This window comes from Ochotona curzoniae, unplaced genomic scaffold, assembly GCF_017591425.1.
Source record: "Ochotona curzoniae isolate NIBS_2020 unplaced genomic scaffold, NIBS_Ocur_1.0 contig_2318, whole genome shotgun sequence".
In the NCBI taxonomy this organism is placed as follows: Eukaryota; Metazoa; Chordata; class Mammalia; order Lagomorpha; family Ochotonidae; genus Ochotona; species Ochotona curzoniae.
In genome coordinates, this window is record NW_024465419.1 from 11240356 (window position 1) to 11263891 (window position 23536).

General features: G+C 43.3%; 1 long non-coding RNA gene and 1 other non-coding gene across 2 annotated transcripts in view; one reads left to right on the forward strand and one right to left on the reverse strand.

Annotated features, from left to right (window-relative positions):
• Nucleotides 1–278: 278 nt before the first annotated feature.
• On the forward strand, nt 279–385 carry LOC121151399. Its single transcript, XR_005883161.1, has one exon. It is a non-coding gene; the product is annotated as a U6 spliceosomal RNA (small nuclear RNA).
• A 21312-nt stretch (nt 386–21697) lies between these two features.
• LOC121151302 overlaps nt 21698–23536 on the reverse strand; it is a 62557-nt gene continuing 60718 nt past the window's right edge. The window contains exon 6 of the long non-coding RNA XR_005883148.1: nt 21698–21900. This is a non-coding gene — a long non-coding RNA (uncharacterized LOC121151302). The remainder of the gene's footprint in view (nt 21901–23536) is intronic.

Below are 23536 nucleotides of genomic sequence, written 5' to 3' on the forward strand. Positions count from 1 at the left end.
GTGTTAAACCAAGAATTTCCCTTATTTGTAAGTATTAGAGAATCCAGGCCTTAGAGTGATGTGTGGAGGCTTATTATGCATCTGTATCTAGATAAGAAAGAATTCTATTTATTCAACATTGGTTTGCTGAACTCAAACCTCACTCCTGAGAGCACACAAAGGCTGTATAGCTTAACAAACCCAACAACCGAAGCAGCCTCATCTGGTGTTACGAGTTGACCTGCAATCTCAACCCCATGAACCTCAGAATGTGATCTTGCTTAGAAACAGGGTGTTTGGTGCTCACTTCAGCTGCACATATACTAAAATTGGAAAGATACAGAGAAGATTAGCATGGCCTCTGCGCAAGAATAATACGCAAATTCGGGAAGCAGTCCATACTTTTACTCTCTCCCATTGTCCATATCTGCAGTGTCAGGATGCACTTAAAGAGCAAACCAATGAATTTATGACTGCTTGTGAAGGACTATACTGTTGTGGTAATATAGGGAAATCACTGGGGGAGGGAAGGAGAGAATTTTGGGAGGAGGTAATGGAAATCCCAGAGCCTATGAAATTGTATCCTAAATTAAAAAAAAAAAAAGAAAGAAAAGAAAAAAGAAATAGGGTGTTTGCAGAGGTGGTCAGTCATTAGGATGGGCTCTAGTCCAAGAGGACTGGTATCCTTATTAAAAGAAGGGCAAGTTGGACTCAGACATGCACACAGGCAGGATGCCAGGTGAATATGAAGGCAGAGATCAGGAAGAAGCCACAGAATGCCAAACACTGCCCCCAGAAGCTTGGACATGAGGTCCACAGAAGGAGCTGAGACTGCCGACACCTTGATCTCACTCCTCACCCCCTTTCACCGCTGAGGATTGTGAAAGAACAACGTGGCTTGTTTTCAGGCTCCTGCTTTGTGGTACACTTACCAGTGTACACTTACCAGGCCACACGAGCAAATGAACACACCTGCAGATCAAGGGCCAGAACAGCAGCATCGAGAGTCTGGCAGCTGGGCAACCGACTTCAGGTCCTTCCTCATTGGATGAGCTCTGGGGCTCAAAGCCACCTGCTAAATCAAAAACTCTGAACAGAAAGGTCATTATCACTCCAATGCTTCTCATTTCCCTCTCTCCCTTTTGCATTTGCTGGAATGGAGGAGTCATAAAATGGATACAATGCCATTATTAACATCATTATCAACAATTCACTTATCCAAATCTTAGTGAGAATTAGACTTTAAAGTTTCCTTACACTGAGTGCAGAGCTGGCTACACCCTCTAATTCATGGCCACGGAGGTGGTGAGGCCCATGCATGATTTATTTTCACTCCTATAGGAGGTTGACACCTTATTCATTAAACTACTCCCTTTAACACATTTCTAAATGACTGCTTTCCACTCTGATCCGGTCTAGTTTTCATTTCTGAGTTTTAGCCGAAATGGCTTTCATAATGAATTCTTTTTTTACCTGACAAGGGAAGTTAAACTCCACCCTCCCCCTCCTAACTGAACATTTTAAAGGGAAATTCGGGCCCTTTTTTGTCAGGCTGTTTATCATATCTCGCAAATACTCAAATCCATTTCCTTTGGAAAAGGTTTGTCTTTCTATGACAGGCATATAAAAAGGTTTTATTACAGTACTCTATTCAGAGGCGCTGCTCTGCCTGGAGATAAAAAGGAATTCATTTTCTGGATTTTCCTTGAATGTCAGCTCTATAGTTTCCTTCTATTATCAAAGTTCTTAACCCAAGAAGAATGGAGGAGAGGAAGAATTCAAGCTGATATGCAATATCGGGCTCCACGATGGGCTAACATCAAAATTGAAAAATTCCAAACTAAAATCTGAATTTAAATAAAAGGCATGTATAAAGACAGAAAGCAAAAAAAGACAAAAACTTCTATAGGTACTTCACAGTATGGAAACGCACTGCACAGCACAGTTCCCCATAGGTTCTGAAAAACCACAGCATCGTTTCCTGGGTACAGTTGGATCTGTCACGGTGCAGAGTAAGGCCTTCTGAGTCTTTCATGGGCCTGAAAAATCCCATTACCCATCTGGTTAGACTGCAGCTCTACATTCAATAGGTCAGTGCTAGGGAGGGCCTGGGATTCTGCATTTCTAATGAGCTTCTTGGTGACTTGGAAGCTGCAGTTCAGGGATGACACATGGGCAGCCAGGACAGGGAGCTTAAAATGGCGGGGGAGGGGCAGAGTTCTCTGTGCCATCCTGAATGAACATGTGACCTTCACTGTAACTCTTGAGATGACAGGAGAGGCTGAGGTGCTGATTTCCTACTCATCTGTGCCCCCATCTGGGATTCACCAGGCGTGTCTGATGGGCTGCTGGATTGTCCACGCCAGCCCTAAGGGACTCATGTCTAGGGCCCTGGGAGGATGCTGCAGACGGAAGGACAATGCAGGTGCACCTCTTGGAGACTCAGATAACCCCACAAGTGGAAAGAGGCATTGAGTGCAGCTGGCTGACATGCAGCGAAATCTGCAGGGGAGCCAGGCTCCAAGGCCACCCTTGGGGGTTAGCCATTCAGGAAGCATCTGGAAACTGGACAGTGGCAGAAATGAGTTGCTGTCCTCAAAGCACAGGCAAGGAGAGGATGATCTGAAAGGGAAACACTATTCACCAGCAATTCTAGGCCAGCCCTAGAGCTCCCCCAGCAATACTGTAATGGAAGTGAGTGGGGCCTGCGCTCATACATTACACAGCTGGAGGCATGAGCTAAGAAACTTCATTCCCTGACTCACAGGAACTCGGGAATGCGGATAAATCATTGCAAGTCAGTTTCTACGAGCAGAAAAAAACAGCTCAACTCCATACAAACAGTGAGGCTGCAAACAGTGAGCCAGACTTACTTCCTTCATCCACGGACTCCTCTCATTCCAGAAGCTTCTGGGATGGTCAGGTCCCAGAGCATCGGAACTAAGTGTTATGCAAGGAATGAAGAAATTAGGAGAGCAGAAACAAGCCATTTATTCAATACCTGCCACATCAAACTGAGGCCCTAAAACCCCAGTAGGAATACATGAGGGGAGTCAGCCCTCCCTCTTCCCTGGTAAGCCAGACACGTTTAGCAAACATGTATCCTTGAACTTGATCATGCGGGTCCAAGATAGGAGCATCTTTGTAGCCCTGAATGTTTGTTTCTAGCAACTTTTACATTCTGTTGGTGTCTTTTCGCAGCTGAAAAGAGTGAAAAATTCAATCAGGAACAGGAACCAAGTGATGCAGAAAAACCTGAGATGATCTCACTCTCTTTCTGTATCACAACAAGCAGATCAATACTGCTGTCTGCCCTGTGCATCCCCTTTACCCACAGGCAACAAGCAGAAGGGGCTCAACTCATAGCCGTGGAAGCCTGGGCTCTGAGGCAGCGAGATGCTGAGCACATCGACACACAGGACCTCAGCAGAACGGCTGTGGGAAAGGAATGACATGGGAAGCAAATCCACAACCTCAGTGCCACCTCTAGGTAGCACCTACAGGTGACAGAACTCATGTTTTGGCACAGTCTGAGCATTCTAGTACCTGAGGCCCCAGAGACAAGGGAGTAGTCAACATTCACCTTTATGAACAATCACATGTCCCTTACTGGTGTCTTTGGTTACTCTGATGGTCAGAGGTAGCAGCTATCCTCTACACCCAGCTGATGCTTTATCACTACTGCCACTGCCCCAGCTTCATTATACCCATGTGAGAACAATATGTGCCTCAGTTGTCCCTTCTGTAAAATGGAAATATAGCAATACCAACCTCACAGGTGTTACTATGAAATAGGCAAACAGTTCACAATAAACTCAGCACAGTACCTGGCACATAGAAGAAAGTTAGGAAATGCTGAGCTCTACATTTATTTATGAGGGAGAGGGTGGTACAGGGAAGCATAAATTGATGGTTAGATTGCCTGGATTTACAGTCTTGTCTCCACTGTAGCCTCTTGGTAATTGGTTGCATCATTCCGAGTCTCAGTTGCCTTGACCATTTAATAAAGATGATTGGAATACTCTCTACCTCACATGGTCTAGAAAGACTTCAGTGGGGCAATCTACAGGAAACACTTAGCATAGAGAATCCAGCACTGCAAGTGCTTGGTAAACTTAGGAGCAGTTTTACCCTTAGCAATATTACTCGTGACTGACACAGGGGTACACGAGCCTCATAACAGCTCCCTCACCTGCTACCATCATGTTCCTATCCACTCTGCTCCCAAGAGTGCCATGTACTACTCCAATCCCAGGAAAGAGAAAAGTTCAGTCACTTTCTCAAACTGCCCATTAGCTTCTGCTTTTTCCTGGAATGCCTGTCATCAGGAGAAAAAACACAGTTGTCAAAGACTCTAATGACACCTGTACTAAAACGCCATCAGTGCTGCACAGCAAATACGGATGGACATTCCCCACCTGGCCAGCTGATCACATCCCATCTAAAGAATAAATGTAAGTAAAAGAATCTTAATAAAAATAACATCCCTTACTTGCTTTATAAAATTGTTTGGTTTTTTTTATTTTATTCTATTTTGAAAGTTACAGAGAGAGATAAAAGCTAACCCCACCTGTTGTTTCGCCTCCTAAATGTCCATGATAGCCAGACCTGGGCCAGGCCAAAATCAGGAGACAAGAATTCCATCTAGCCATCATTTTCTGCCTCCTGGTGCACATTATTAGAAACTCAAACCTAGGCACTCAGACATGGAATGTAGGCATCCCAAGCAGTGGCTTAAGCATTATGCCAAAGGCCTACCAATAACTTATGCTTTGAGGAAAATATAAAATTTTGTTTCCAGAATCCAGTCACAGACTATCCACAGTCCTCTTTGGGATTCCTTTTCAGCTTGGAGCTGCCTTCTCCAGGATGGCTCAGGGGAGGGACCAAGGGCTGTGGGTGAAGAGAGGGTCCTCAAAGCAAGACAATCATCCAAGAAAGATGACGCCAACAAACACTGGCCACTCTGAAGTTGATTTGGGGAAGCTTGTCCTATTGCTGATTTTAACAATTACAAAATCCAGGAATGCTCCAAAAGACCAAACCTAGAGCTGCAGGCTGAGGTCCTCTAGCTTGTGTCACCTTGCAGTCAGCATCCCCCGCACACACTGCATTTCATATTCCTAATCCCTTCCAATGTCCAGGCCCTAACGGTAGGGACATCTCCCTTGTCCTACACCTTTGCCCCTTTTCTCTTCCCTTCCTCCATCAAAACTTCCCTAAGCCAAGTCTCACCCTCATCTCAGTTCTGTTGGCTGTGGCACTGCATCGAACCTTTGGCAGAGTAACAGTGAGATACACCAACCCTCACTTCTGTCAACCACCTGGCCAATGTGCTCCCTCCCACCATCTAACCCCTCGACACGTTCTCCTTAAAATCTATCAAAATTACTACTTCATCCTCAAATAACATGAATGTAGGAATCAGGTCCTGTAGCAAGAGAACAAGGGTCGCATTCAGGTGAACAGGCAGGACTTGCCAACACTCCAAATAAAGTTTTTCTGTGATAATTATGCGTAATATTGGGTGGGTCGGTAATACTTTGTGTTCTGTGGTACTGTTGTCCTCCCCCATTCATTCATTTATCAAATACATATTGAGTACTTACCCTATGTTAGGCACTCCCAGGCTCTGGGGTTCCAAATAGAAACCCATTTCCTCACTCTGAGGACTTCACATGCCCATAAGCTGACTCTCAAAAAAAATTAAAAATCGCACTCATTTAAAACACATACATACATTGCCACTATAGCTAGTATCAAGACACCCATGATTTAGCAAGGACTCACAATCCTCCTGAATTCAGAGCTGTCAGCTCTCCCCAGCTGAGACTCATGGGCTCCACTACAAAAAGGGGACCTCATCCTTAAAAACGAGGTTGGCAAATCAACCCTCAGAACACAAAGGCAAGCACAAAGCGCTGTGGAACACAAAAGCAGCTGACAAAGTCCACCTCTGCATGGTCAAGGAAGCAGCGTGATGTCCAGTCATTCAGGAGAACCTTATTTTTTCAATGACCCACCAGGCAATAAACTGTCTGAACACAAAGACTGTGCTTTCTTGTTGACTATGTCTTTCTTATAACATCCAGGTTGATCTTTCAGTACCTAATACACATGAACAAATATGAGACATCTTCAAAACGTTAACAGAAAATCCAAAGGATGAGAAAAAACCAGCATGGTGGCACAGTGTTAAGTTGTGCTTATGGAGATGGCATCCCAAATCACGAGCATCAGTTTAAGCCCCTGTTAATGCGCCTGACAAAGGTAATGACATATGGGCCACTGCCATCAATGTACGAGACCAGGATGAGTCGCCAGGCCCATCCCAGACTGTTGCAGCCATTTGGGAAATAAACTAATAAATAGAAGATACTCCCCCTTCCCTCTCTCTATCTTTCATTATTCCTCTACCTTTCAATTAAGTAGTTTTGAGGAAAGAAAAACAAATGTGTTCCACAAACTTCGGCATTTCACATAAGCATTGGTTCATATCCCGGCTGCCCTACTTCTGATCCAGACCCCTGCTTATGGATTGTGGACTGAGAAAGCAGCAGAGGATGGTTCAAGATCCTGTACCCATGGAAAGACCCAGAAGAAGCCCCTGGTTCCTGGCTTCGAATTGGCTATCTCTGGCCATTGTGGCCATTTGGGTAGTAAACCACAGATGAAAGATCTTCCTCTCTCTGTATCTCCTCTCTGTAAATCTGTCTTTCCTATAAAAATAAATAAGTCTTTATTTTTTTAAAAAAAAGTGTATGTCAAAACCTTTTGCTTATTTTAAAGCTTATTTTTAATTCCATTTTTCCACAAACTCTTTGGAAATCCTGTTATACATAGCAGTTATTAAACTGAGCTTTTGAAAGAAGGAGAGTTAATATGAGTAGCTTGTCCCTCTTTCCTGAGGGCTGAACAAGTGGCTTTTGGATTTCACAAAAGGAAGCCTGGCCATTTCTAAGTGCATACTGAAAACTCATTTTATTATTTTGATTTCAGTTTTAATTAACTGTACATATGGCTGCTCACTCATTAGAGCCATCCTGCCCAGCTGGGGATGGGCCGTCCTAGCAGCTGGGCTGAGGTAGCACATGCCTTGGGGATTTGAGTCTGTGACAAGAGATTGTGAAGGAGAAACTCAAGAAAGGTTACAAGCTCAAGTGCCAAAAGAAACTATACTGGCTCCTTCCAAAGGGAGACCAAAAGAACGAACAGCTGTCAGGAAACATTCCAAAGTAACAAATCGCCACTGCTCCACGGCAGAAGTTGACTACGAGCCATTCAAATCCACTCACTGAGTGGGGACTAAAGTCCCTGCAGGTTTCAAGAGTTAGCAAAATAAGAATTTAGAATGAAAATCCAGGGCCCGGCAGCGTGGCCTAGTGGCTAAAGTCCTTGCCTTGAACATGCGGGGATCCCATATGGGTGCTGGTTCTGGTCCCGGCAGCTCCACTTCCCATCCAGCTCCCTGCTTGTGGCCTGGGAAAGCAGTCGAGGACGGCCCAATGCTTTGGGATCCTGCACCTGTGTGGGAGACCTGGAGGAAGTTCCTGGCTCCTGGCTCCAGATCAGCCCAGCACCGGCTGTTGCACTCACCTGGGGAGTGAATCATCGGACAGAGGATCTTCCTCTCTTTTTCTCCTCCTCTCTGTATATCTGACTTTGTAATAAAATAAATAAATCTTTAAAAAAAAAAAAGAATTCAGAATGAAAATCCAATAGTGAAATCCAATAGCAGAGATCCAGAAAATACCGCGAAGATATGTGCCACCCTGACAATCACTTTAGCTGTGCTACTGCTAAGTCTCACCTTTTTTTTTTTTTATACAAAACGTGGTGGAAAACAGGAACTCAACCCTGGTGAACCTTCCAGAAAGTACAGTTCTTTTCTAGAAAGTATATTTTTACATGTTGTACTTAAAATGGAGCCATGAGGCTGTGTCTACCAATGCAAAATAACAACTATTTAGTTTGAAAAAAAATCTATTAATTCTGTGAAGACAGATGGAAAGGAAACCCACTAAAGGAAACTCATGCCTAAAGCACCTGCAGTAAAGGCACCACTTCAAAAGAAGGAAACAAAAACAACTTAGTTAACAGAAGAACAGTATACTTCCTTCGGGACTCGGGAGAGGAGCTTTCCCTGACCCTTACTTAAATCCAACTTTGGCTCTCCAAAGTTGCTGGACTCTCTGCATGGTTCATGCCCACAATGAAGGAATCATGACTGGTTATGAACTGTACTACTGTAACAATATGAAGGAATTCAATATGGGGGGAAGGCTTGGGGATGGGGTTGAAGGAATTCCAGAGACTATGAATCTGTGTCATAAAATTAAATAATAATTTTTAAAAAACAACTTAGTTAAAACTAAGTTGGATAGGTGTTTAGCAGAGCAGTTAAGATGACCCTTAGGATACCCATATTTCCTGTATAAGAGTGCCTGGTGTAAGTCCCAATTACACTTCCCACTTTTAGTTTCCTGATAGTATGCACCCTGGAAGGCAACAGGTAACAGCATAAGTTCTTGGGTCCCCATTTCACATGTGGAAGATACAGACTGAACTCTGAACTCTCAGCTTTTGATGGGACCAGCCTCAGCTGTTGTCCATCCTTGGGGTGTAAGACAGAACTACCGCTCTCTCTTTGCTTTCCTACTACATTGTAAAAGCTATAAATAAATAAGCCATTAGTTTGACCTAACTGTAAATCGACTTAGTGTGTAAACTAACTGAAAGCCAAATTCATGTGTCATGGTAACAAATAGTGATTCCAACCAATCACTGTAACAGAACTGGAGTCAATCATGGGCAGCCGACTTGTGGAAATAAGGTCAAGCTATAACCAGTCAGACTCTCTGCCTCTAATTTTTGTTTCTGTCCGCAAATTCTACCACATTGTGCTGCATCATTGGACTTCTGTGAACTTGTTCAGGTTCTGAGAGATGCTGAAACCATGAATCCTTTGTTCACTTAAATTCAGCTAAATTTAATTTGTCTTAAAGTTCTTATTTTAACATAGGTGGTGAATGTTAACTAATTTGATGGTAATGATAATTTTACAATGCTTATGTATATAACAATATTAAGCTATATACTTTAAATATATATATACAATTTTAATTTTGCCAATTATATCTCTAAAAAGATGTAAAGATAAGGAAGAAGATATTACTCCAGAACATATGCAAAAGCCTCTGACTTCGAAAAACATCCATTATAAAAAGCCAACTGCTATCAACTTTTACTTGATTCTTGTAAGTGAATAGCTCTTCACTAGTAGCTACCAACTTCAGCCCTATCCCTATACAACAAAACTTTTTGTGTGAACTGTGCATTTCCAATTACTAACAATATGAATAAATTAATTGTTCCTGGGAACCCAGACGTTTTCTTAGTAGCAGAAACAGAGTGGTTCTAATATCTCATTTACTATGTTTGAACTGTCCCTAATCTAGAGACTCCCCCATGACACTGAAAATTTCCCTAAAATCATTACTATTTTTCCCTACTGAGCAATAATATTTATAATGTGCATTGGATTATATTTATGATATGCATTACAGCAACTTCAAAAAAAAGTACTTGATGTTGTTTAGATAACAGACATACGTAATTTTCAGTCATTGAAATAAGAATAAGACATCAAAAGCATATAATTGAGAAGAAGATTATCATGCCAGAAACCGAGACTAAGAAGAGTTGCTCTAATTAAGTCCTAAATTTTGCTAATAGCAAATAGGACATTTGGTGAGTGATTTAAATCTTGCTCATTAAATTAGAAACAGGGATTTTTTTTTTCCCTTGGCACCAAAATGTAAAAGAAAATTATTGCAGAAGTCCTTATATAAAGAACATTAAACAATAATGGGCAACTTTTAAGACAGTTTTAAAGAAGCAACTGTGTTTTTCATGTTAACAGTTCTTACATTAAATCTCATGGGTTTTAATACTAAATCATAATCCTATGAAGAGATTTCTCCAGGGAAGCAAAGAGCTATAGTACAGGTTTTTTCTATAGTGAAGCACTATAGTACAATTTTTCTGAGGCTATCATTTGATGAAAAGACACATCCAGAAAAATATAGGAGGTCAGGTGATTAGAAACGCTTGCAGATACCTTTTTTCAGTTAGATGGCACTACGGCTGTTCTTTTGACGATAACAAAACAGGGAGCTCTTCCCAAGAGTACCTGCCATCCTGCGATGCTACCACTCAGATGCATGCTTGAGGCCACAGGAGGACTGCAGCAAAATGCCATTTGGTAGCAAGCATCAAATAACAGAACCACAGATTTCAGTCACTATACCTGCATAGCCCATGGCCTTGGTAGATGCCTTTGCTGAAGGGGCAGTACCATGTGTACCCAGCCAAAGCGAAGTGTCTACTCATGGCTCAGGTTTCTAACAGCAGACAGATTCACAAGAGAAAAGCAAACACATTTACCTAACTCAAGTCATTTGCAGCAGGCTTCAGAAATAAAAACCAAAATATAAGGGGAATGTGTATATTTTTATGCTTAGGTTCCATGAAAAGCGGACAGATGTGTAAAAAATTAATTGGAGGACAAAACGGAATAATTAATGGCACTGAACATGAGGAGCAGGGGTCGGGGATTCAACAAGGTCTGTTTGTTCAGATTCCTCCCTGTATCCCTGTGGCACTAGGGACAAGACATTGTTGTCTGAGTAGAAGATGGACACTCCTGGCCTTTGCTATTGGGGAAGTTCCATGGTCAGCTTCAGGGGAGAGGATAAAGGGACACTGGCAGTGACCTTCCCACTTCTGCTATCAAGTGCGAGGCTGCCACATTTCAGGATAGTTTGTCTTGAACTCCCTCGTATGGCTTGGTTTGAAAATGTAAACTTTCCCATTCTCCATTTTCCCTTCATCATTTAAAACAAGAAATACCAAGGCAAATGAAAAAGCAGCAAGTGAAATATCAAGATGAAGACAGAAGCAAGGATTCATTTTGTATCATGCATACAGAGAAGCTAAAAAGGGAGAATTCTAAAAAGAAGACAAGATACAAGGCAGAGAAGTGCCTAGAGACAGAAAAGAGAAAATGAAGCAGAGAGACACGGGAGCAGGTCTGCAGAGACAGCTGAACCCTGTCACTCTCCAAACTCTATCATCCAGAACCATTGTGTCTTTCCTGTCTGCTCTACCTTGTCTGGCTCTTTGGTGCCTCTTGGTTTCCTATGTGTGTGCACTCTTCTAAGAAAAGCCTGGCATGATGGCTCAATTGGCTAATCCTCTGCCTATAAGCACTGACATCCTCATGAGAGCTCTGGTTCGTGTCCTGGATGCTCCACTTCTCTTCCAGCTCCCTGCTGGTGACCTGTGAAACCAGCAGATGATGGTCCATAGCTTTGAGACCCAAAGGAAGCTCCTGGCTCCTGACTTCAAATTGGCTCAACTCCAGTCCTTATGATCACTTGGGGAGTTAACCAATAGATGGAAGATCTTTCTCTATCTTTCTGTAAAATCTTCCTTTCCAATAAAAATAAATGTTAAAAAAAATGATGCACTGTCCAGTGTAAAATCATGCATTTCAGACACACAGAGGCTAAATTAAGAGTTTGTGTGATCTCTGCAACGCTCTCTTCTCTGCTTCAGTTGGATTCCAGAAATATGTTTGGCCAGAGGCAAGATTATTCTCAAGCTGCAGCTTCTTAGGGCTCTGGACAGATGGAAATCAGCTGAAGCCTCTGAGCTTACAACCACAAAGGACACAAGAAACAAACCTGACCTGAGAAATACTTACCACCAAGCATTAGCCAGCTTTCCTGTCTTTGTGAGGGGGGAAAGGGGATTAAGAGGAGAAATCAACTAAATACCTTACTGTAAGCAAAGATGCTTACTGGTCAGGACCAATGGAGGCTGGCTTCCAGTGAGTTAGTCCTAGATAAGCCAAGACATTTTGTTATGCAGGCTATCCATCCAAATATGAAAAGTGTTAACCCAAAAGAGCAGTTTTAATTTTTTATGAACTAATGAAATAAAAAACTGATAAAGTTGACTACATGAATATTTGCTGGATCAAGACAGCCTGAATTTGAATCCCAACTCCCAAATTTGCTGGATTTAGAACCCTGAAGAGTAACTACGCCTTCATTTTCCAATCTGTAGCATGGTGCTATCATAGTACCCACCCCATCTGAGAATGGCTATGAATTTTAAATGAAGGGAATCCATGGGAATCACTCAGCACAGTGACCTGACCTAACAGGTGTTCAGTAGGAAAGTCGTGACTCTCCATCCTGACTATAGTGTTTCAGATTCTGGTCACAATTCCCAGACATGGGTAATCAAGAGTCATCTTCACAAGATACTTCCAAAATAGAAATAAATCAACCTTTAAAAAAAAGAAAGATTTATTTATTTACTTATTTGAAAGACAAAGATACAGAGAGAGAAGGAGAGAACAGAGAGGGATTTTGCATCTGTGGGTTCACTCCCCAAATAGCCGCAATGTCCAGAAATCCCTGTCTGCCTTTTGGATGGGTCTCCCTGGATCACTGGGCTAGGATTATTCTGTCCAGGACTGAGCCAAGGCAAGTCATAATGGTTGAACTCCAATGAGACCTCCCATGTAGGTGACAGGAGCCCCAATACTTACGCCCTCTTCTGCTGCTTTCTCCAGCACATCAGCAAGGAGCAGGATTGCAAGTGGAGTAGAAGCCAGGACTCAAATCCATGCCTATTTGGGATGCCACAACACCAGCTACTTTTGTGTTATTTCCACATTTGTCTTTGCTGCTCGATTCTTGCAGGCTTGCTTCGGTGGAATTTCTTCTCCAAAGTCCTCATTCTGAGCACTTCCAGCTGATCATCTGGGGCCCCACCCTTCTCCCTGCAGATCTGTGTCTATTTGCCTGCAGCTGCTTAGACACCCAAAGAGCTGTCTCCCCAGGTGGCAGAACAAAAGCTCTGAGAAGAAATGCCCTTGGGACTAGCCTTCAAGCAACCGCTTTTGAAAGCCAGGGTACAAATACCCAAACTCCCTCTGATAAAATAACTCAAAGGCAAATCCACTGTGTTTTCCTTCAGAAGAACACCTCAGTCACTGCAGTAGCTTCTGAGTTAACGATACATGCTGATTGACTCCCTTTTCATGATTTTCTTTCCACTTTTTCCAACTCCTGCTTCCTGCCCCTCTCAAATACACTGCTTGCCTGGGATCCTTGTCCCACAGGGAGCCCAAATCTCTGCAGAAGCATTCTCCTTATTAAGAAACCTAAAGCATCCAAGACAGCAGTTCAAGCTCCCAACTAGCCCTGTGCACCAATTTTTTTTGTTTCCTTCCTCTCCGTAGATTTGCCAAACTGAAGATGCCTGGGAAGCCCCCTAGTTGTTCTGCAACGGAACCACTGTCATAGCCCTGCACAAGGCAGGCAGCTCCACTATCTCATGGGCACTGTCCTGGGAGACAAAGCCAGCACCCAGTGGCTGCGTTTCATCTTTACTCTCTCCTACAATGTTTTCCCTTGGTGAAGACTGTCATGCCCTTGGGTTCCTACTCTTGCTACAAATTTCCACAGGAACACAAAAGTTTTATTTTTAACGGTACAGGGAGGTATTGCCATGGTAACACAACAAACTCCAAGAACAATTTGATTGATTGATAATGATGTAGGGAAAGAAGATTGACATGAGATGGTCCCCACCCCCACCCCCCCCCAAAAAAACAACATTACCACATTAGACTGGGTTTATAGATGCTGGTTTTTTAAATAGTAACAGTATGTGATGCCTGTTCATCATAGGCAAAGAAAAACAGAGATTTTCCTGCCCTGGTTCCCCAAAGCAAGATAACAAAAAAGGAAACCAGTGAGTTGGCCATCAGCAAGATGATCTGATTCCATTAGCTTAAGAGAAATAGGATAAATGGGGCTGAAAACAATGACTATCTGCAAGGCAGGCCAGGCACAGGGGAGCATTTGGATGCCCTACATGCTGGCAAATACCAGTAGGAGAAAAAGGAATAGGACCCAGAGCTGTTACTGCCAGACAAGAAAGGAACTTGGAAAGTCCTTCTGAGTCACAAGGGTAAATTTCTACAGAAGCAGATGGGAAAATGTTTAAGTTCTGCTGTGGGTCCTCATGATCCTTTTAGGGTATCCGAAAGAACAAATTATTTTTTTATATTCCTTATAAGGTATCAGTTATCTTTTTCATTCTCTCTTTCAGGATGTTGTACAACACAGGATACCACAGTTTGAATGCCAAAGCACATACGGTAGAACTCGCACAAGTTCGTGGAAGAGGCTGTATGGTGGCATAACAGGCCAATCCTCTGCCTACACCACCAGCATCCCATATGGGCACCAGTTTGTGACCCAGCTGCTCCACTCCCAATCCAGCTCTCTGTTTGTGACCTGGAAAACAGTGGAGGATGGCTCAAGTTCTAGTATCTCTGCACTCATGTGGAAACCTAGAAGAAGCTCCTGGATCCTGGCTTTGGATCACCTCAGCTCAGACCATTGCAGCCATTTGGGGACTGAACCAGCAGATTGAAGATCCCTCCCTTACATGATCTCTTCTCTGTTTAACTCTACTTTTTAAAAGAAAAAATAAATCTCTAATAATAATAAAAATAATTTTTCAAAGGTCATGGAAAGGAAATTAACAGATCGGTTGGGGCAGGTTGAGTATTGGAGGGCACAAGTGTAACCACTACTTTGAACATCCATGTTCCATATTGGAATCAAGTCCCAGCTGCTCCACTTCTGCTCCAGCTTCCTGCTAATGCACCTGGAAGAAAGCAGGTGGCCACCCAAGTACTTGGGTCCCTGCCCTTCATGTGGGAAACCCAGATGGAATTTCTATTTGCTGACTTTGGCCTCGTCTAACAACAGTTGTTGCAATCACTTGGAAATGAACTCTCCGTCTTTCTTTTCCCCTCTATCATTTTGCTTATCAAATAAATTGAAAAATCTTTTTAAAAATCAGTTTATTTGGTCAAAAACATTTTGAAATCCATGCACATGAGTTTTCACATGGAAAGCACATACTGTTAAAAATTTTGCAAGGGCCCGGCGCGGTGGCGCAAGTGGTTAAAGGTCCTCGCCTTGCACGCCCGGGATCCCATATGGGCGCCGGTTCTAATCTCAGCAGCCCCGCTTCCCTACCAGCTCCCTGCCTGTGGCCCGGAAAGCAGTCGAGGACGGCCCAAAGCTTTGGGACCCTGCACCCACGTGGGAGACCCGGAAGAGGCTCCTGGCTTTGGATCGGCATAGTATCGGCCCGTTGCGCTCACTTGGGGAGTGAATCATTGGATGGAAGATCTTCCTCTCTGTCTCTCCTCTCTGTATATCCGCCTTTCCAATGAAAAAATAATAAAAATAAATCTTTAAAAAAAAAATTTTGCAAGGATCTCAACATAAGTATATTTTAATTGTATTTTCCATGAACTCATGTCTTCTTTTAGATATATGCTTAAACAGAAACTTCTCTGAAGGCATTCATCAAAGAGATTTGGGTGGAAATGTCAAATGATACTACTTGTCTAATTTTTCTTCTGTTTTGGAAAATATTTATCCCTGGGATAAATCCCACTTGGCCTGGATGCATAAGCTCTTTGATGTGTGGCAGGATTCGATGTGCTAGTATGTTGCTGTAGGCTTTTGCATTTATATTCATTACAGACATTGGTCAATAATTCTCTTTTTTCACTGTACCTTTCTTTGATTTTGGTTTTAAGATAATGCTGGCCTCATAAATGAGTTTGGAAGGATTTTGCCCTTTCCTTTGTTTTGAATAGTTTAAGAAGAATTAGGATTATTTCTCCCTTTAAAATTTGGTAGAATTTAACAGGGATGCCACGTGGTCCCACGCTTCAATGTTGTGTGAAGGCTCTTTATTACTGATTTCATCTCAGTCTTGGTTGGTTACATAATCAGATTTTCTGTCATTTTAATCTCAGATTTGGTAAGTTGTGTGCCTCCAGAAATCTACCCATTTCTTCTAGATTTCCTAATTTGTTGGCATCTAATTGTTTGCATAATTCCTAATTATTCTTTGTATTTCTGTGGTATCAGTTGTAAATCTCCTTTTTCATCTCTGATTGTATTATTTTATCAGTTTGGATCTTCTTCCTATTTCTGGCTTATTGGATCAATAGTTTATCAATTCTGTCTTTTTTTTAAAAAAAAGAACCAACTCTCCATTTCCCTGATCTTTCATATAGCTTTTGTGTTATATCTTGTATATTTCTTCTCTAGGTTTTATTATTTCCTTTCTTCTACTAATTTGGAGGTTGCTTTATTCTTGTTTGAGCCCTTAAGATGCATTGTTAGATCCGTTATTTTAAATCTTTTCTATTTTTTGATGTAGGCATTTATGCTATAAACTTTCCTCTTTACCCAGCTTTTGCTATATCCCATAAGTTTTTACCATTCTTCCATTCCATTTCAAGGAAATTTTTTAATTCTCTTTTTGATTTCTTCTATAACATTGTTCATTCAGGAACATGCTATTAAGTCTCAATGTGTTTATATGTTTTCTAGAAAACATGTAATTTCTAGCTTTATTCCATTGGTAGTCAGAAAAGATACATATTATTTCAATGTTTTAAATTTGCTAACACTTGTCCTTTCGGCTTTATTGCTAGAAACGTGGGGCTCAATGGAGTGCCAAAGGCTTACACTTGAACTCCAGGAATATGTGTTGTGTGGAGCAAAAGTCCAAGGTGGAGATGGTGGAGTGCCTCTAACAGCAGTCAGCGGGGGAGGAGATGTTGGGACCAGCTTGTGCATTCACAATCTCAGATTTTCTCTGTGCCATGATGAACTAGCCAATCCACAGCTTGGATTGAGTTCATGGTGCTAGAACATTTGGCCCCACCCGAGCACACAAGCCCTCCAGAGCACCGAATTCACTCTGCAGTGTGTCTCCTGACTCCACCATGAGGTTTGTGTGCAGGAAGCTCTAAGTCTCTGCAGTCAGGTTGGATGGGTGCATGAAAACCCAGGTACAGTCTACAACCTCCCGGCACCAGACTCTTTAAAGTCACAGGATACAGGAAGCCTGGTATATCCCACAAGGATCCCCAGCGTTGGCTCTGGTGGTCTCCGGCAGCAACAGGACTTTCCTCTGACCCCTAAGTTATAACCGAGTTCAGCAGCAACTTCACCACAGTAAACTGAGTCTGGCATTTACGTGGGGTAAGGAAAAGACAACATGGTGTGCCATCATGAAGCGAAGTGCCTACCCAGTCTCGTGTTGCTCTCTCTGGACCCAAAGCCAGAGGGACTGTGGAATTCTCCCTCAGACACAGACGCTGGTGTCAAAGGCTGTAGCAGTTTCTTCCTACTTTATCTTGGATAGGTGGCATATACCAGTGTGGAGCCGGTCATGCCAGGTGGCCAGCGATACAGCCAGTGAGGCTGCTTCTCTCCTCTCTTTACACCGCCCCATGGAATCTCTATTTTAGTCTGTCTGTTCTCGGTGGAAGTGTTCTCTCCATCAGTCCTGTGGGAGTGCATTCCTGCCTTTGATTTCCAGTTTCTGTGTGGCTGGGTGTTGCCAGCCGCATCTGTATGTACTGGCCACATGCCGTACCCAAAATGGCGCCGGCTGGAAAAGCCACACCTTGGTTCCTGATGGAGAGTTACGTAGCTTTCGCGGTACTGCGCAGGCGCCTAGCGCATGCACAGTGAGCTGAGGCGTGGCCGGCGCATGAACACTGGGACTGACGAATCCAGTCACCCAGGACCCTGCGTAATCATGACGCCGACCTATCATCGGTGGAGGCGGGGCCAGTCAGCACATAAGAGCAGACAGCCTGCCGGGGTCGGAGCCTTTCCTCCTCATCTTGGTGCGCGCAATAAAGATTACCACAGAAGACTTCACTCGCGTCTGCCTCTTATCGCCGGATGATAAGACACGTGGGCGCGACAGCTGGGTCAGTGTGGTTTCACTGACCTACACTTGAAAATATTACGTTGACATTAAATAAGCTCAAATTGTTTCTAACTAAATCTATAAATTTTAAACTTTTTAAATTTGCAGTGCAGTAAACATGATAACCTACTTAAGGGAAAATGAAGTTTATGATAATTTATAGCAATGTAAAGGGGGCCCCTAACAGCAAACTGTTGAGACCTATTTAGAAGAGGTGAGACTACAAAAGATGCTGAAGCTCATTGAGAGAAGGCTCAGAACCCCAACCTCTGATGACCCTGGCACCTCAGTGCAAGGTTGGTTAAAAGGATTCAAAGGACCCCCCGCCTTTGGGAGACACCGAGTCCAGCACCCCACTGCAGTCATGTTGTAGCAAGGCCTCAATACCACACAGGAGGGCCAGAGTTAGCACTTTCCCTTCGGATTGTTCATGGCCTCATGTGTCATGAAGATTTTCAGAATTTGCAAGCTTCAGGGGTTGGAGGGGAGGCCGAAGGGGTGACAGATAAAGCAGGAATCTGCCTGTGAGCAGGGCCCCAAGAGTGGAGCCACTGCTGCTTGGTCCCCAGCTACTTCCACCAGCAGGCAGTGGCCACCCGACAGCAACACTGAATGCCCCAAGGCTCCTCTGCAAAAGACCATAAGGGAACCAGGCATCAGAGACCATGGCTCCGTCAGCTGTAAGAGCTGAGCGGCATCCAGACACCATGTTGAGAAGGAGAGAGAAAAATGCCTGACAAAGCTGAAAGAAGCCCCTGGAAGTTTGCATCTTAAGTCAAGCATGTGTTTGCCCACAAAGGGGCTCTTCGTGCTTATGAACATGGATTTGCTGGATTCAAGCAAATGTAGTAGGTGTTTTCCACATCTGTTGAAAGTGCTGATCAAGGCAAAACCAGACCACCTTTTCTTATCCATCTGAGTATAGTGCTTAAATTTTAACCTCGACTTCTTTTTTTCTATTCCTCTCTTACAGTTTTTCCTTTATCATTTCTCCTTTGTATTTTCTTTTTTTTCCCTCCGTTTCTTTATCCCCTTGGACCCTCTGCCTTCGTCTCCCTCTTCGGTATTCTTCTCCTTATCCTTTGCCTTGGACAGGCTGGTGATACCCTAAGCTCATTGACCAAACACTATTCAGAGCTATTTTCTGATTGCTGTGCCCATCACTGTGAGTAGGCTACAGAGTTCACTGGAACCTTTACATAGACTACTTCAGCTAACCCTCACAAGCGTAGCACTAAGTGCATTCACAACCTAATATTTTGCTACAACTAAAAGTAACAGGAAGTTCACAGTTGGCTCTGTGTCGGAGCCGGGATTGGAACCTACATCTACAAACCTCCAAGACCATACTTCTTCAACATCAAGCAGCCTCCCTGCACGGGTACAGTTCTTGAAAGTTATAGCCCCAAAGTGATTTGCACTCCAATCTTCCATGCATGTTTCTCCTGTGCCCACACACTCTGTGAATCAACGGTTATGGGTGTTTGGCTTAGTAGTCAAGATGCCCTCAGTCTATATTGGAATGCCTGGACTTGATACCCAACTCCGCTCCTGAATCCAGCTTCCTACTGATGCACACACTGGGAGGCAGGAGTGGTGATGCAAGTAGCGTGGGTTCCTGCTGCTAATACAAGAGACTTGGGTCAAACTCAGCTACTGCTTTCTGCTCAGCCAAGCCCCAAACATGGTGAGCACTTAGGGGACTGGACCAACAGATGGGAGACCTCTCCCTATCTCTATATCTACCTACTTCCCTCTCACATTATAAAACATACTTTAGGAAAATACGTCTTTAAAAACAAGGGTTGACTGACAAGCAACCACCCACACCAATTAACCAAATTGCTATCTAAGAATAAAATGCAGATGTTCTAGCAGCATTCCTGTTTATCTCTCCTCAGTAGACCATTCCTTGGGAGTTGAGAATGCGCTGGAGGCCATAAAGCAGTCAAAAAATTGCCCAAACCACCAGAGCTTTGTTGGATGTGATTTTTAAATTATTTTGAACTAACTCTTACTATGAGCCAAGCCTATAATTTATTATTTTTCTCATTCAATCCATGCAACAACTCTACATGACAGATTTTGTGAATTCCATTTTACAGATGAGGAAACTAAAAGTCCAAGGGTTCCAAATATTTCCTCGGGAACTCACAGTTAGGAAATGCAAACCCAGGTCTATCTGGATTCTAGTCCTTGGGTTCCTCCCACTTCTCAGTGATTGCACTTCATTGTGGCCATCCTGCCCCTGGCATGTGACTTGGAATTATTAGATCCTTTTATAAAACTTTTCAAATTCAGTTTGTCACCTCAGGCAGAAAACTGCCACATAGAGATGATGCATCATCCCAGAAATGTGTTTTTTAAATCAGAAACAAATCCATTTATCTGCTATTACATTGCATTGATGTCGGTCCTCTTTTAAAGTTCTCCTGAAGGATGGAGGCATTGAAAATAGCATTTTGTAAGCTAGTTTTCTTGGTTACCATTTACCAGCATTTGCTGCCTTTCTTCCTTCTGACTTTTCTTTTTTGATTAAATAGTGAAATGGCTTAGATATTAAACTGTAAATTGCATCTAGGGTATGATTCAGAAAGGGAATAAATCTCATGCTTTTTAAATGAGAACTTTCAAATACTGAGATACAATTCATTGCCCACAGGGAAGGATGGAACTGAATTTTTCTGCTTCTCCCAAGTGCCTGGGTTTCAATGACCTCAGGTTTCACCACAGAAGTGCTGAGGGAAGCAGACAGGTTCATGAGTGTCATAGTCAGAATGAACTTCTCAGAGACATGCAGTCTGTTCACATGTTCCAAAGTATAGGCTCCAAAATATTTCTAGTAAAACAAAGTACAGAGCAGTAAGCCTGGTACACTATCACTTGCTAGAAGGGCTAGAAGAAAAGATTTGCAAAACATGAATCTGATTTAAAAAAAAAAAACTATCTTCCAAAACATGCAAAGCACTCTTAAAACTCAACCATAAGAAAACAATGCAATTTTTAAAATGTATACAGGTGGCAAATAAACCTGTGGAAAGATTCTCCACATCATGCCTTCAGCGAAATACAAACAAAAGCACCATAAGATACCACTACACACCAGTTAGAGTGATCAAAACCCATAATGAGGATGCTGTATGCCAGCAAGAATGGGAGACAAATGAAACTTCACTCATTGTTGTGAGGTTCACTCTGCAAATCAGTTTGGTCATTAATTACAAAACTAAGCATACTCCGTTGTTTGTTTCAAAGGCAGAGTTACACAGAGAGAGAGAGAGAGAGACAAAGACAGAGAGAGACGGGAGGTGTGGGGAGGAGATTGTTCATCCACCAGTTCTCTCCCCAAAAGCCACAAGAGTCAGGGCTAAGCCAGGCTGAAGCCAGGAACCAGATGGACTTTACTAGTCCCATTCAGTGCCTGGTTCTTCATTTGTGTCACTTGTGCCACTCCCTCCAAATAGCTTTAGTCTCGCACTCCAGTGCTAGACTCCTGTTGTGGCCTTTGCAACCAGCACACCCTGGCCACCTCTCTTGGCCCCCTGTGATCCTTTGATGTGGCTGCATTGTTTGCTCAGCCTTTCTCCTGCCCAAGGTTCCAGCAGTGCCCAGGATTGGGAAGACACCAGCTGCGAAAACTGTATGACTCACAGGGTGGTAAGAGGCTCCCAGGAGCTTCTTCTAGGTCTTCCATGTGGTTTGCAGGGGTTCAAGCACTTTGGCCATCTTCCACTGCTTTCTGAGAAGCACTAGCAAGGAGCTAGATCAGAAGTGGAGCAGCCAGGACATGAACCCAGAACTCATAAGGGATTCCACTGTTGTGGATGGTAGCTTAACACACTGTACCAGAATGCCAGTCCCAAATGAAACATACTCTTCTCACACAAACAAGGAATCATACTTTGATATTTACCCATATTTGATATTGGTAGCATCTGTTTACATAAATACCAGCACGAAGATGTAACAGCAGCATTGGGTCATAATTGCCAAAACATGGACTCAGCTGCCCTGCTACAAAGGAATAGATAAATACATTGTGGCACATCCAGACAATGGAATTTCATTTAGCACTAAAAGGAAGGAAAAACCCATGGAGGAAACCCAAAGACATAGAACTGAGTCAAAACAACCAATCAGAAAAGATTCCCTACTGTGGGATTCTACCTACATTACATCTGGGAAAGTAAGACTACATCGAGAGTAGAAAGTCAGCATTTTCCAGGGATTGATGAGAGGAAGGGATGGAAGGCGGGAAGGACGTGGGATAGTGATTGCACTGTGTGCCCTCATAGTGATGAGCCTGTGTCATGGTGCTCGTATCTGAACCCCTAGAATGCAGGATGCAGAGTGAGCCCTATGTAAGGCATGAACTTAGGTGATGATCACATCTTGGTGTAGGATCATCAACTGTAACAAATGTACCTCTTTAATAGAGACTGCTGATAATGACCAAGCTTGCACCTGTATAGCGACATGAAGTAAATGGGCAATCTCTGTACCTTCCACTCCATTTTACTATGAACCTAAAACTGCTCTAAAAATAAAATCTACCAAAAATAATTATAATAAAGCATGCAGGGGTCATATATACATACACCTGTGACTGTGTAATTAAATAAGTTAGACTTCAAAGTCTTAATCCTAGTGGTGAGTCTTGGTCCTCCCTCTGCCTATCAATGAGATCTTACACAGACCCTTCAGTCACTTTTGGTCACAAAGTCATTTCATTTCAGCAAGTGCATATTCTTGCAAAACAAAGCTCTAGCTGCATCTAAAGGTAAAATTTCTTCCCTTTGCCAGTCCAGGCTGGAAAGGAGCCGTGTAGGGAAGAAGACATTGCCATTTTCCAGATTAGCCCGTCTAGCACACCTATCGTATTCCCCATGCCCCTAGGGAGGCGCTGACTCTCCACTGCTGAATGCAAATAGAGAGGCAGGTAGAGACATGACTCCACAGACACTGTTGTGTGTGGATCTTGGTGTCTTCGGATTGCTTTGCTACAGTATATCTGTGGGTTTTCTCTGGGACCTCCCACACCATTCCCTTAACACACCTCACACCCCCCTCCAGCCAGACACTCATCAGTCCTCAGCTTCTGGAAGGCCACTCCAGAGCACTGTTCTAAGCTGCTGCTGCCCAGGCAGAACACTCTCCCAGGAACAGTTTCCCTAAGTCACTGCCAGCCATGGTTCTCCGTGGCCCTACTAGAAATGCCCATCTTTTGCTCCTGTTCTTTAAGCAGCCACTTTGCTTTATTATCAGATCAATGGGCTTCCAAAACTCCCAGATGTTAGGTTTCTCTGCTCTTCATAAGCACCAGAGCTATCATACTCCCCACATCTTTCTGCTGCAGGGTCCATGTCATCAGCTGCGTTAACAATTTTTCATGGGACGTGCTTTCAACTGGCTGCTGCAACCTAGCATATCCATCAAAGTCTTTGTAGCTTAAAATACAGCCACTACTGTAACCCAACAATCAGAGGAAGCACTGTGCCCAGCCAGGCCAAGCTTAGCTGAGGTCAGCTGGAATAATATGGATTTGCCAGTGTATGTATCAGCTCACCTGGAGATGGTCTAACACAGTCCACCCTGTTGTGTGGCAGTTGGCTGTATCAAAACCAGAAAGCAGGCACTCCTGGGCTATGTG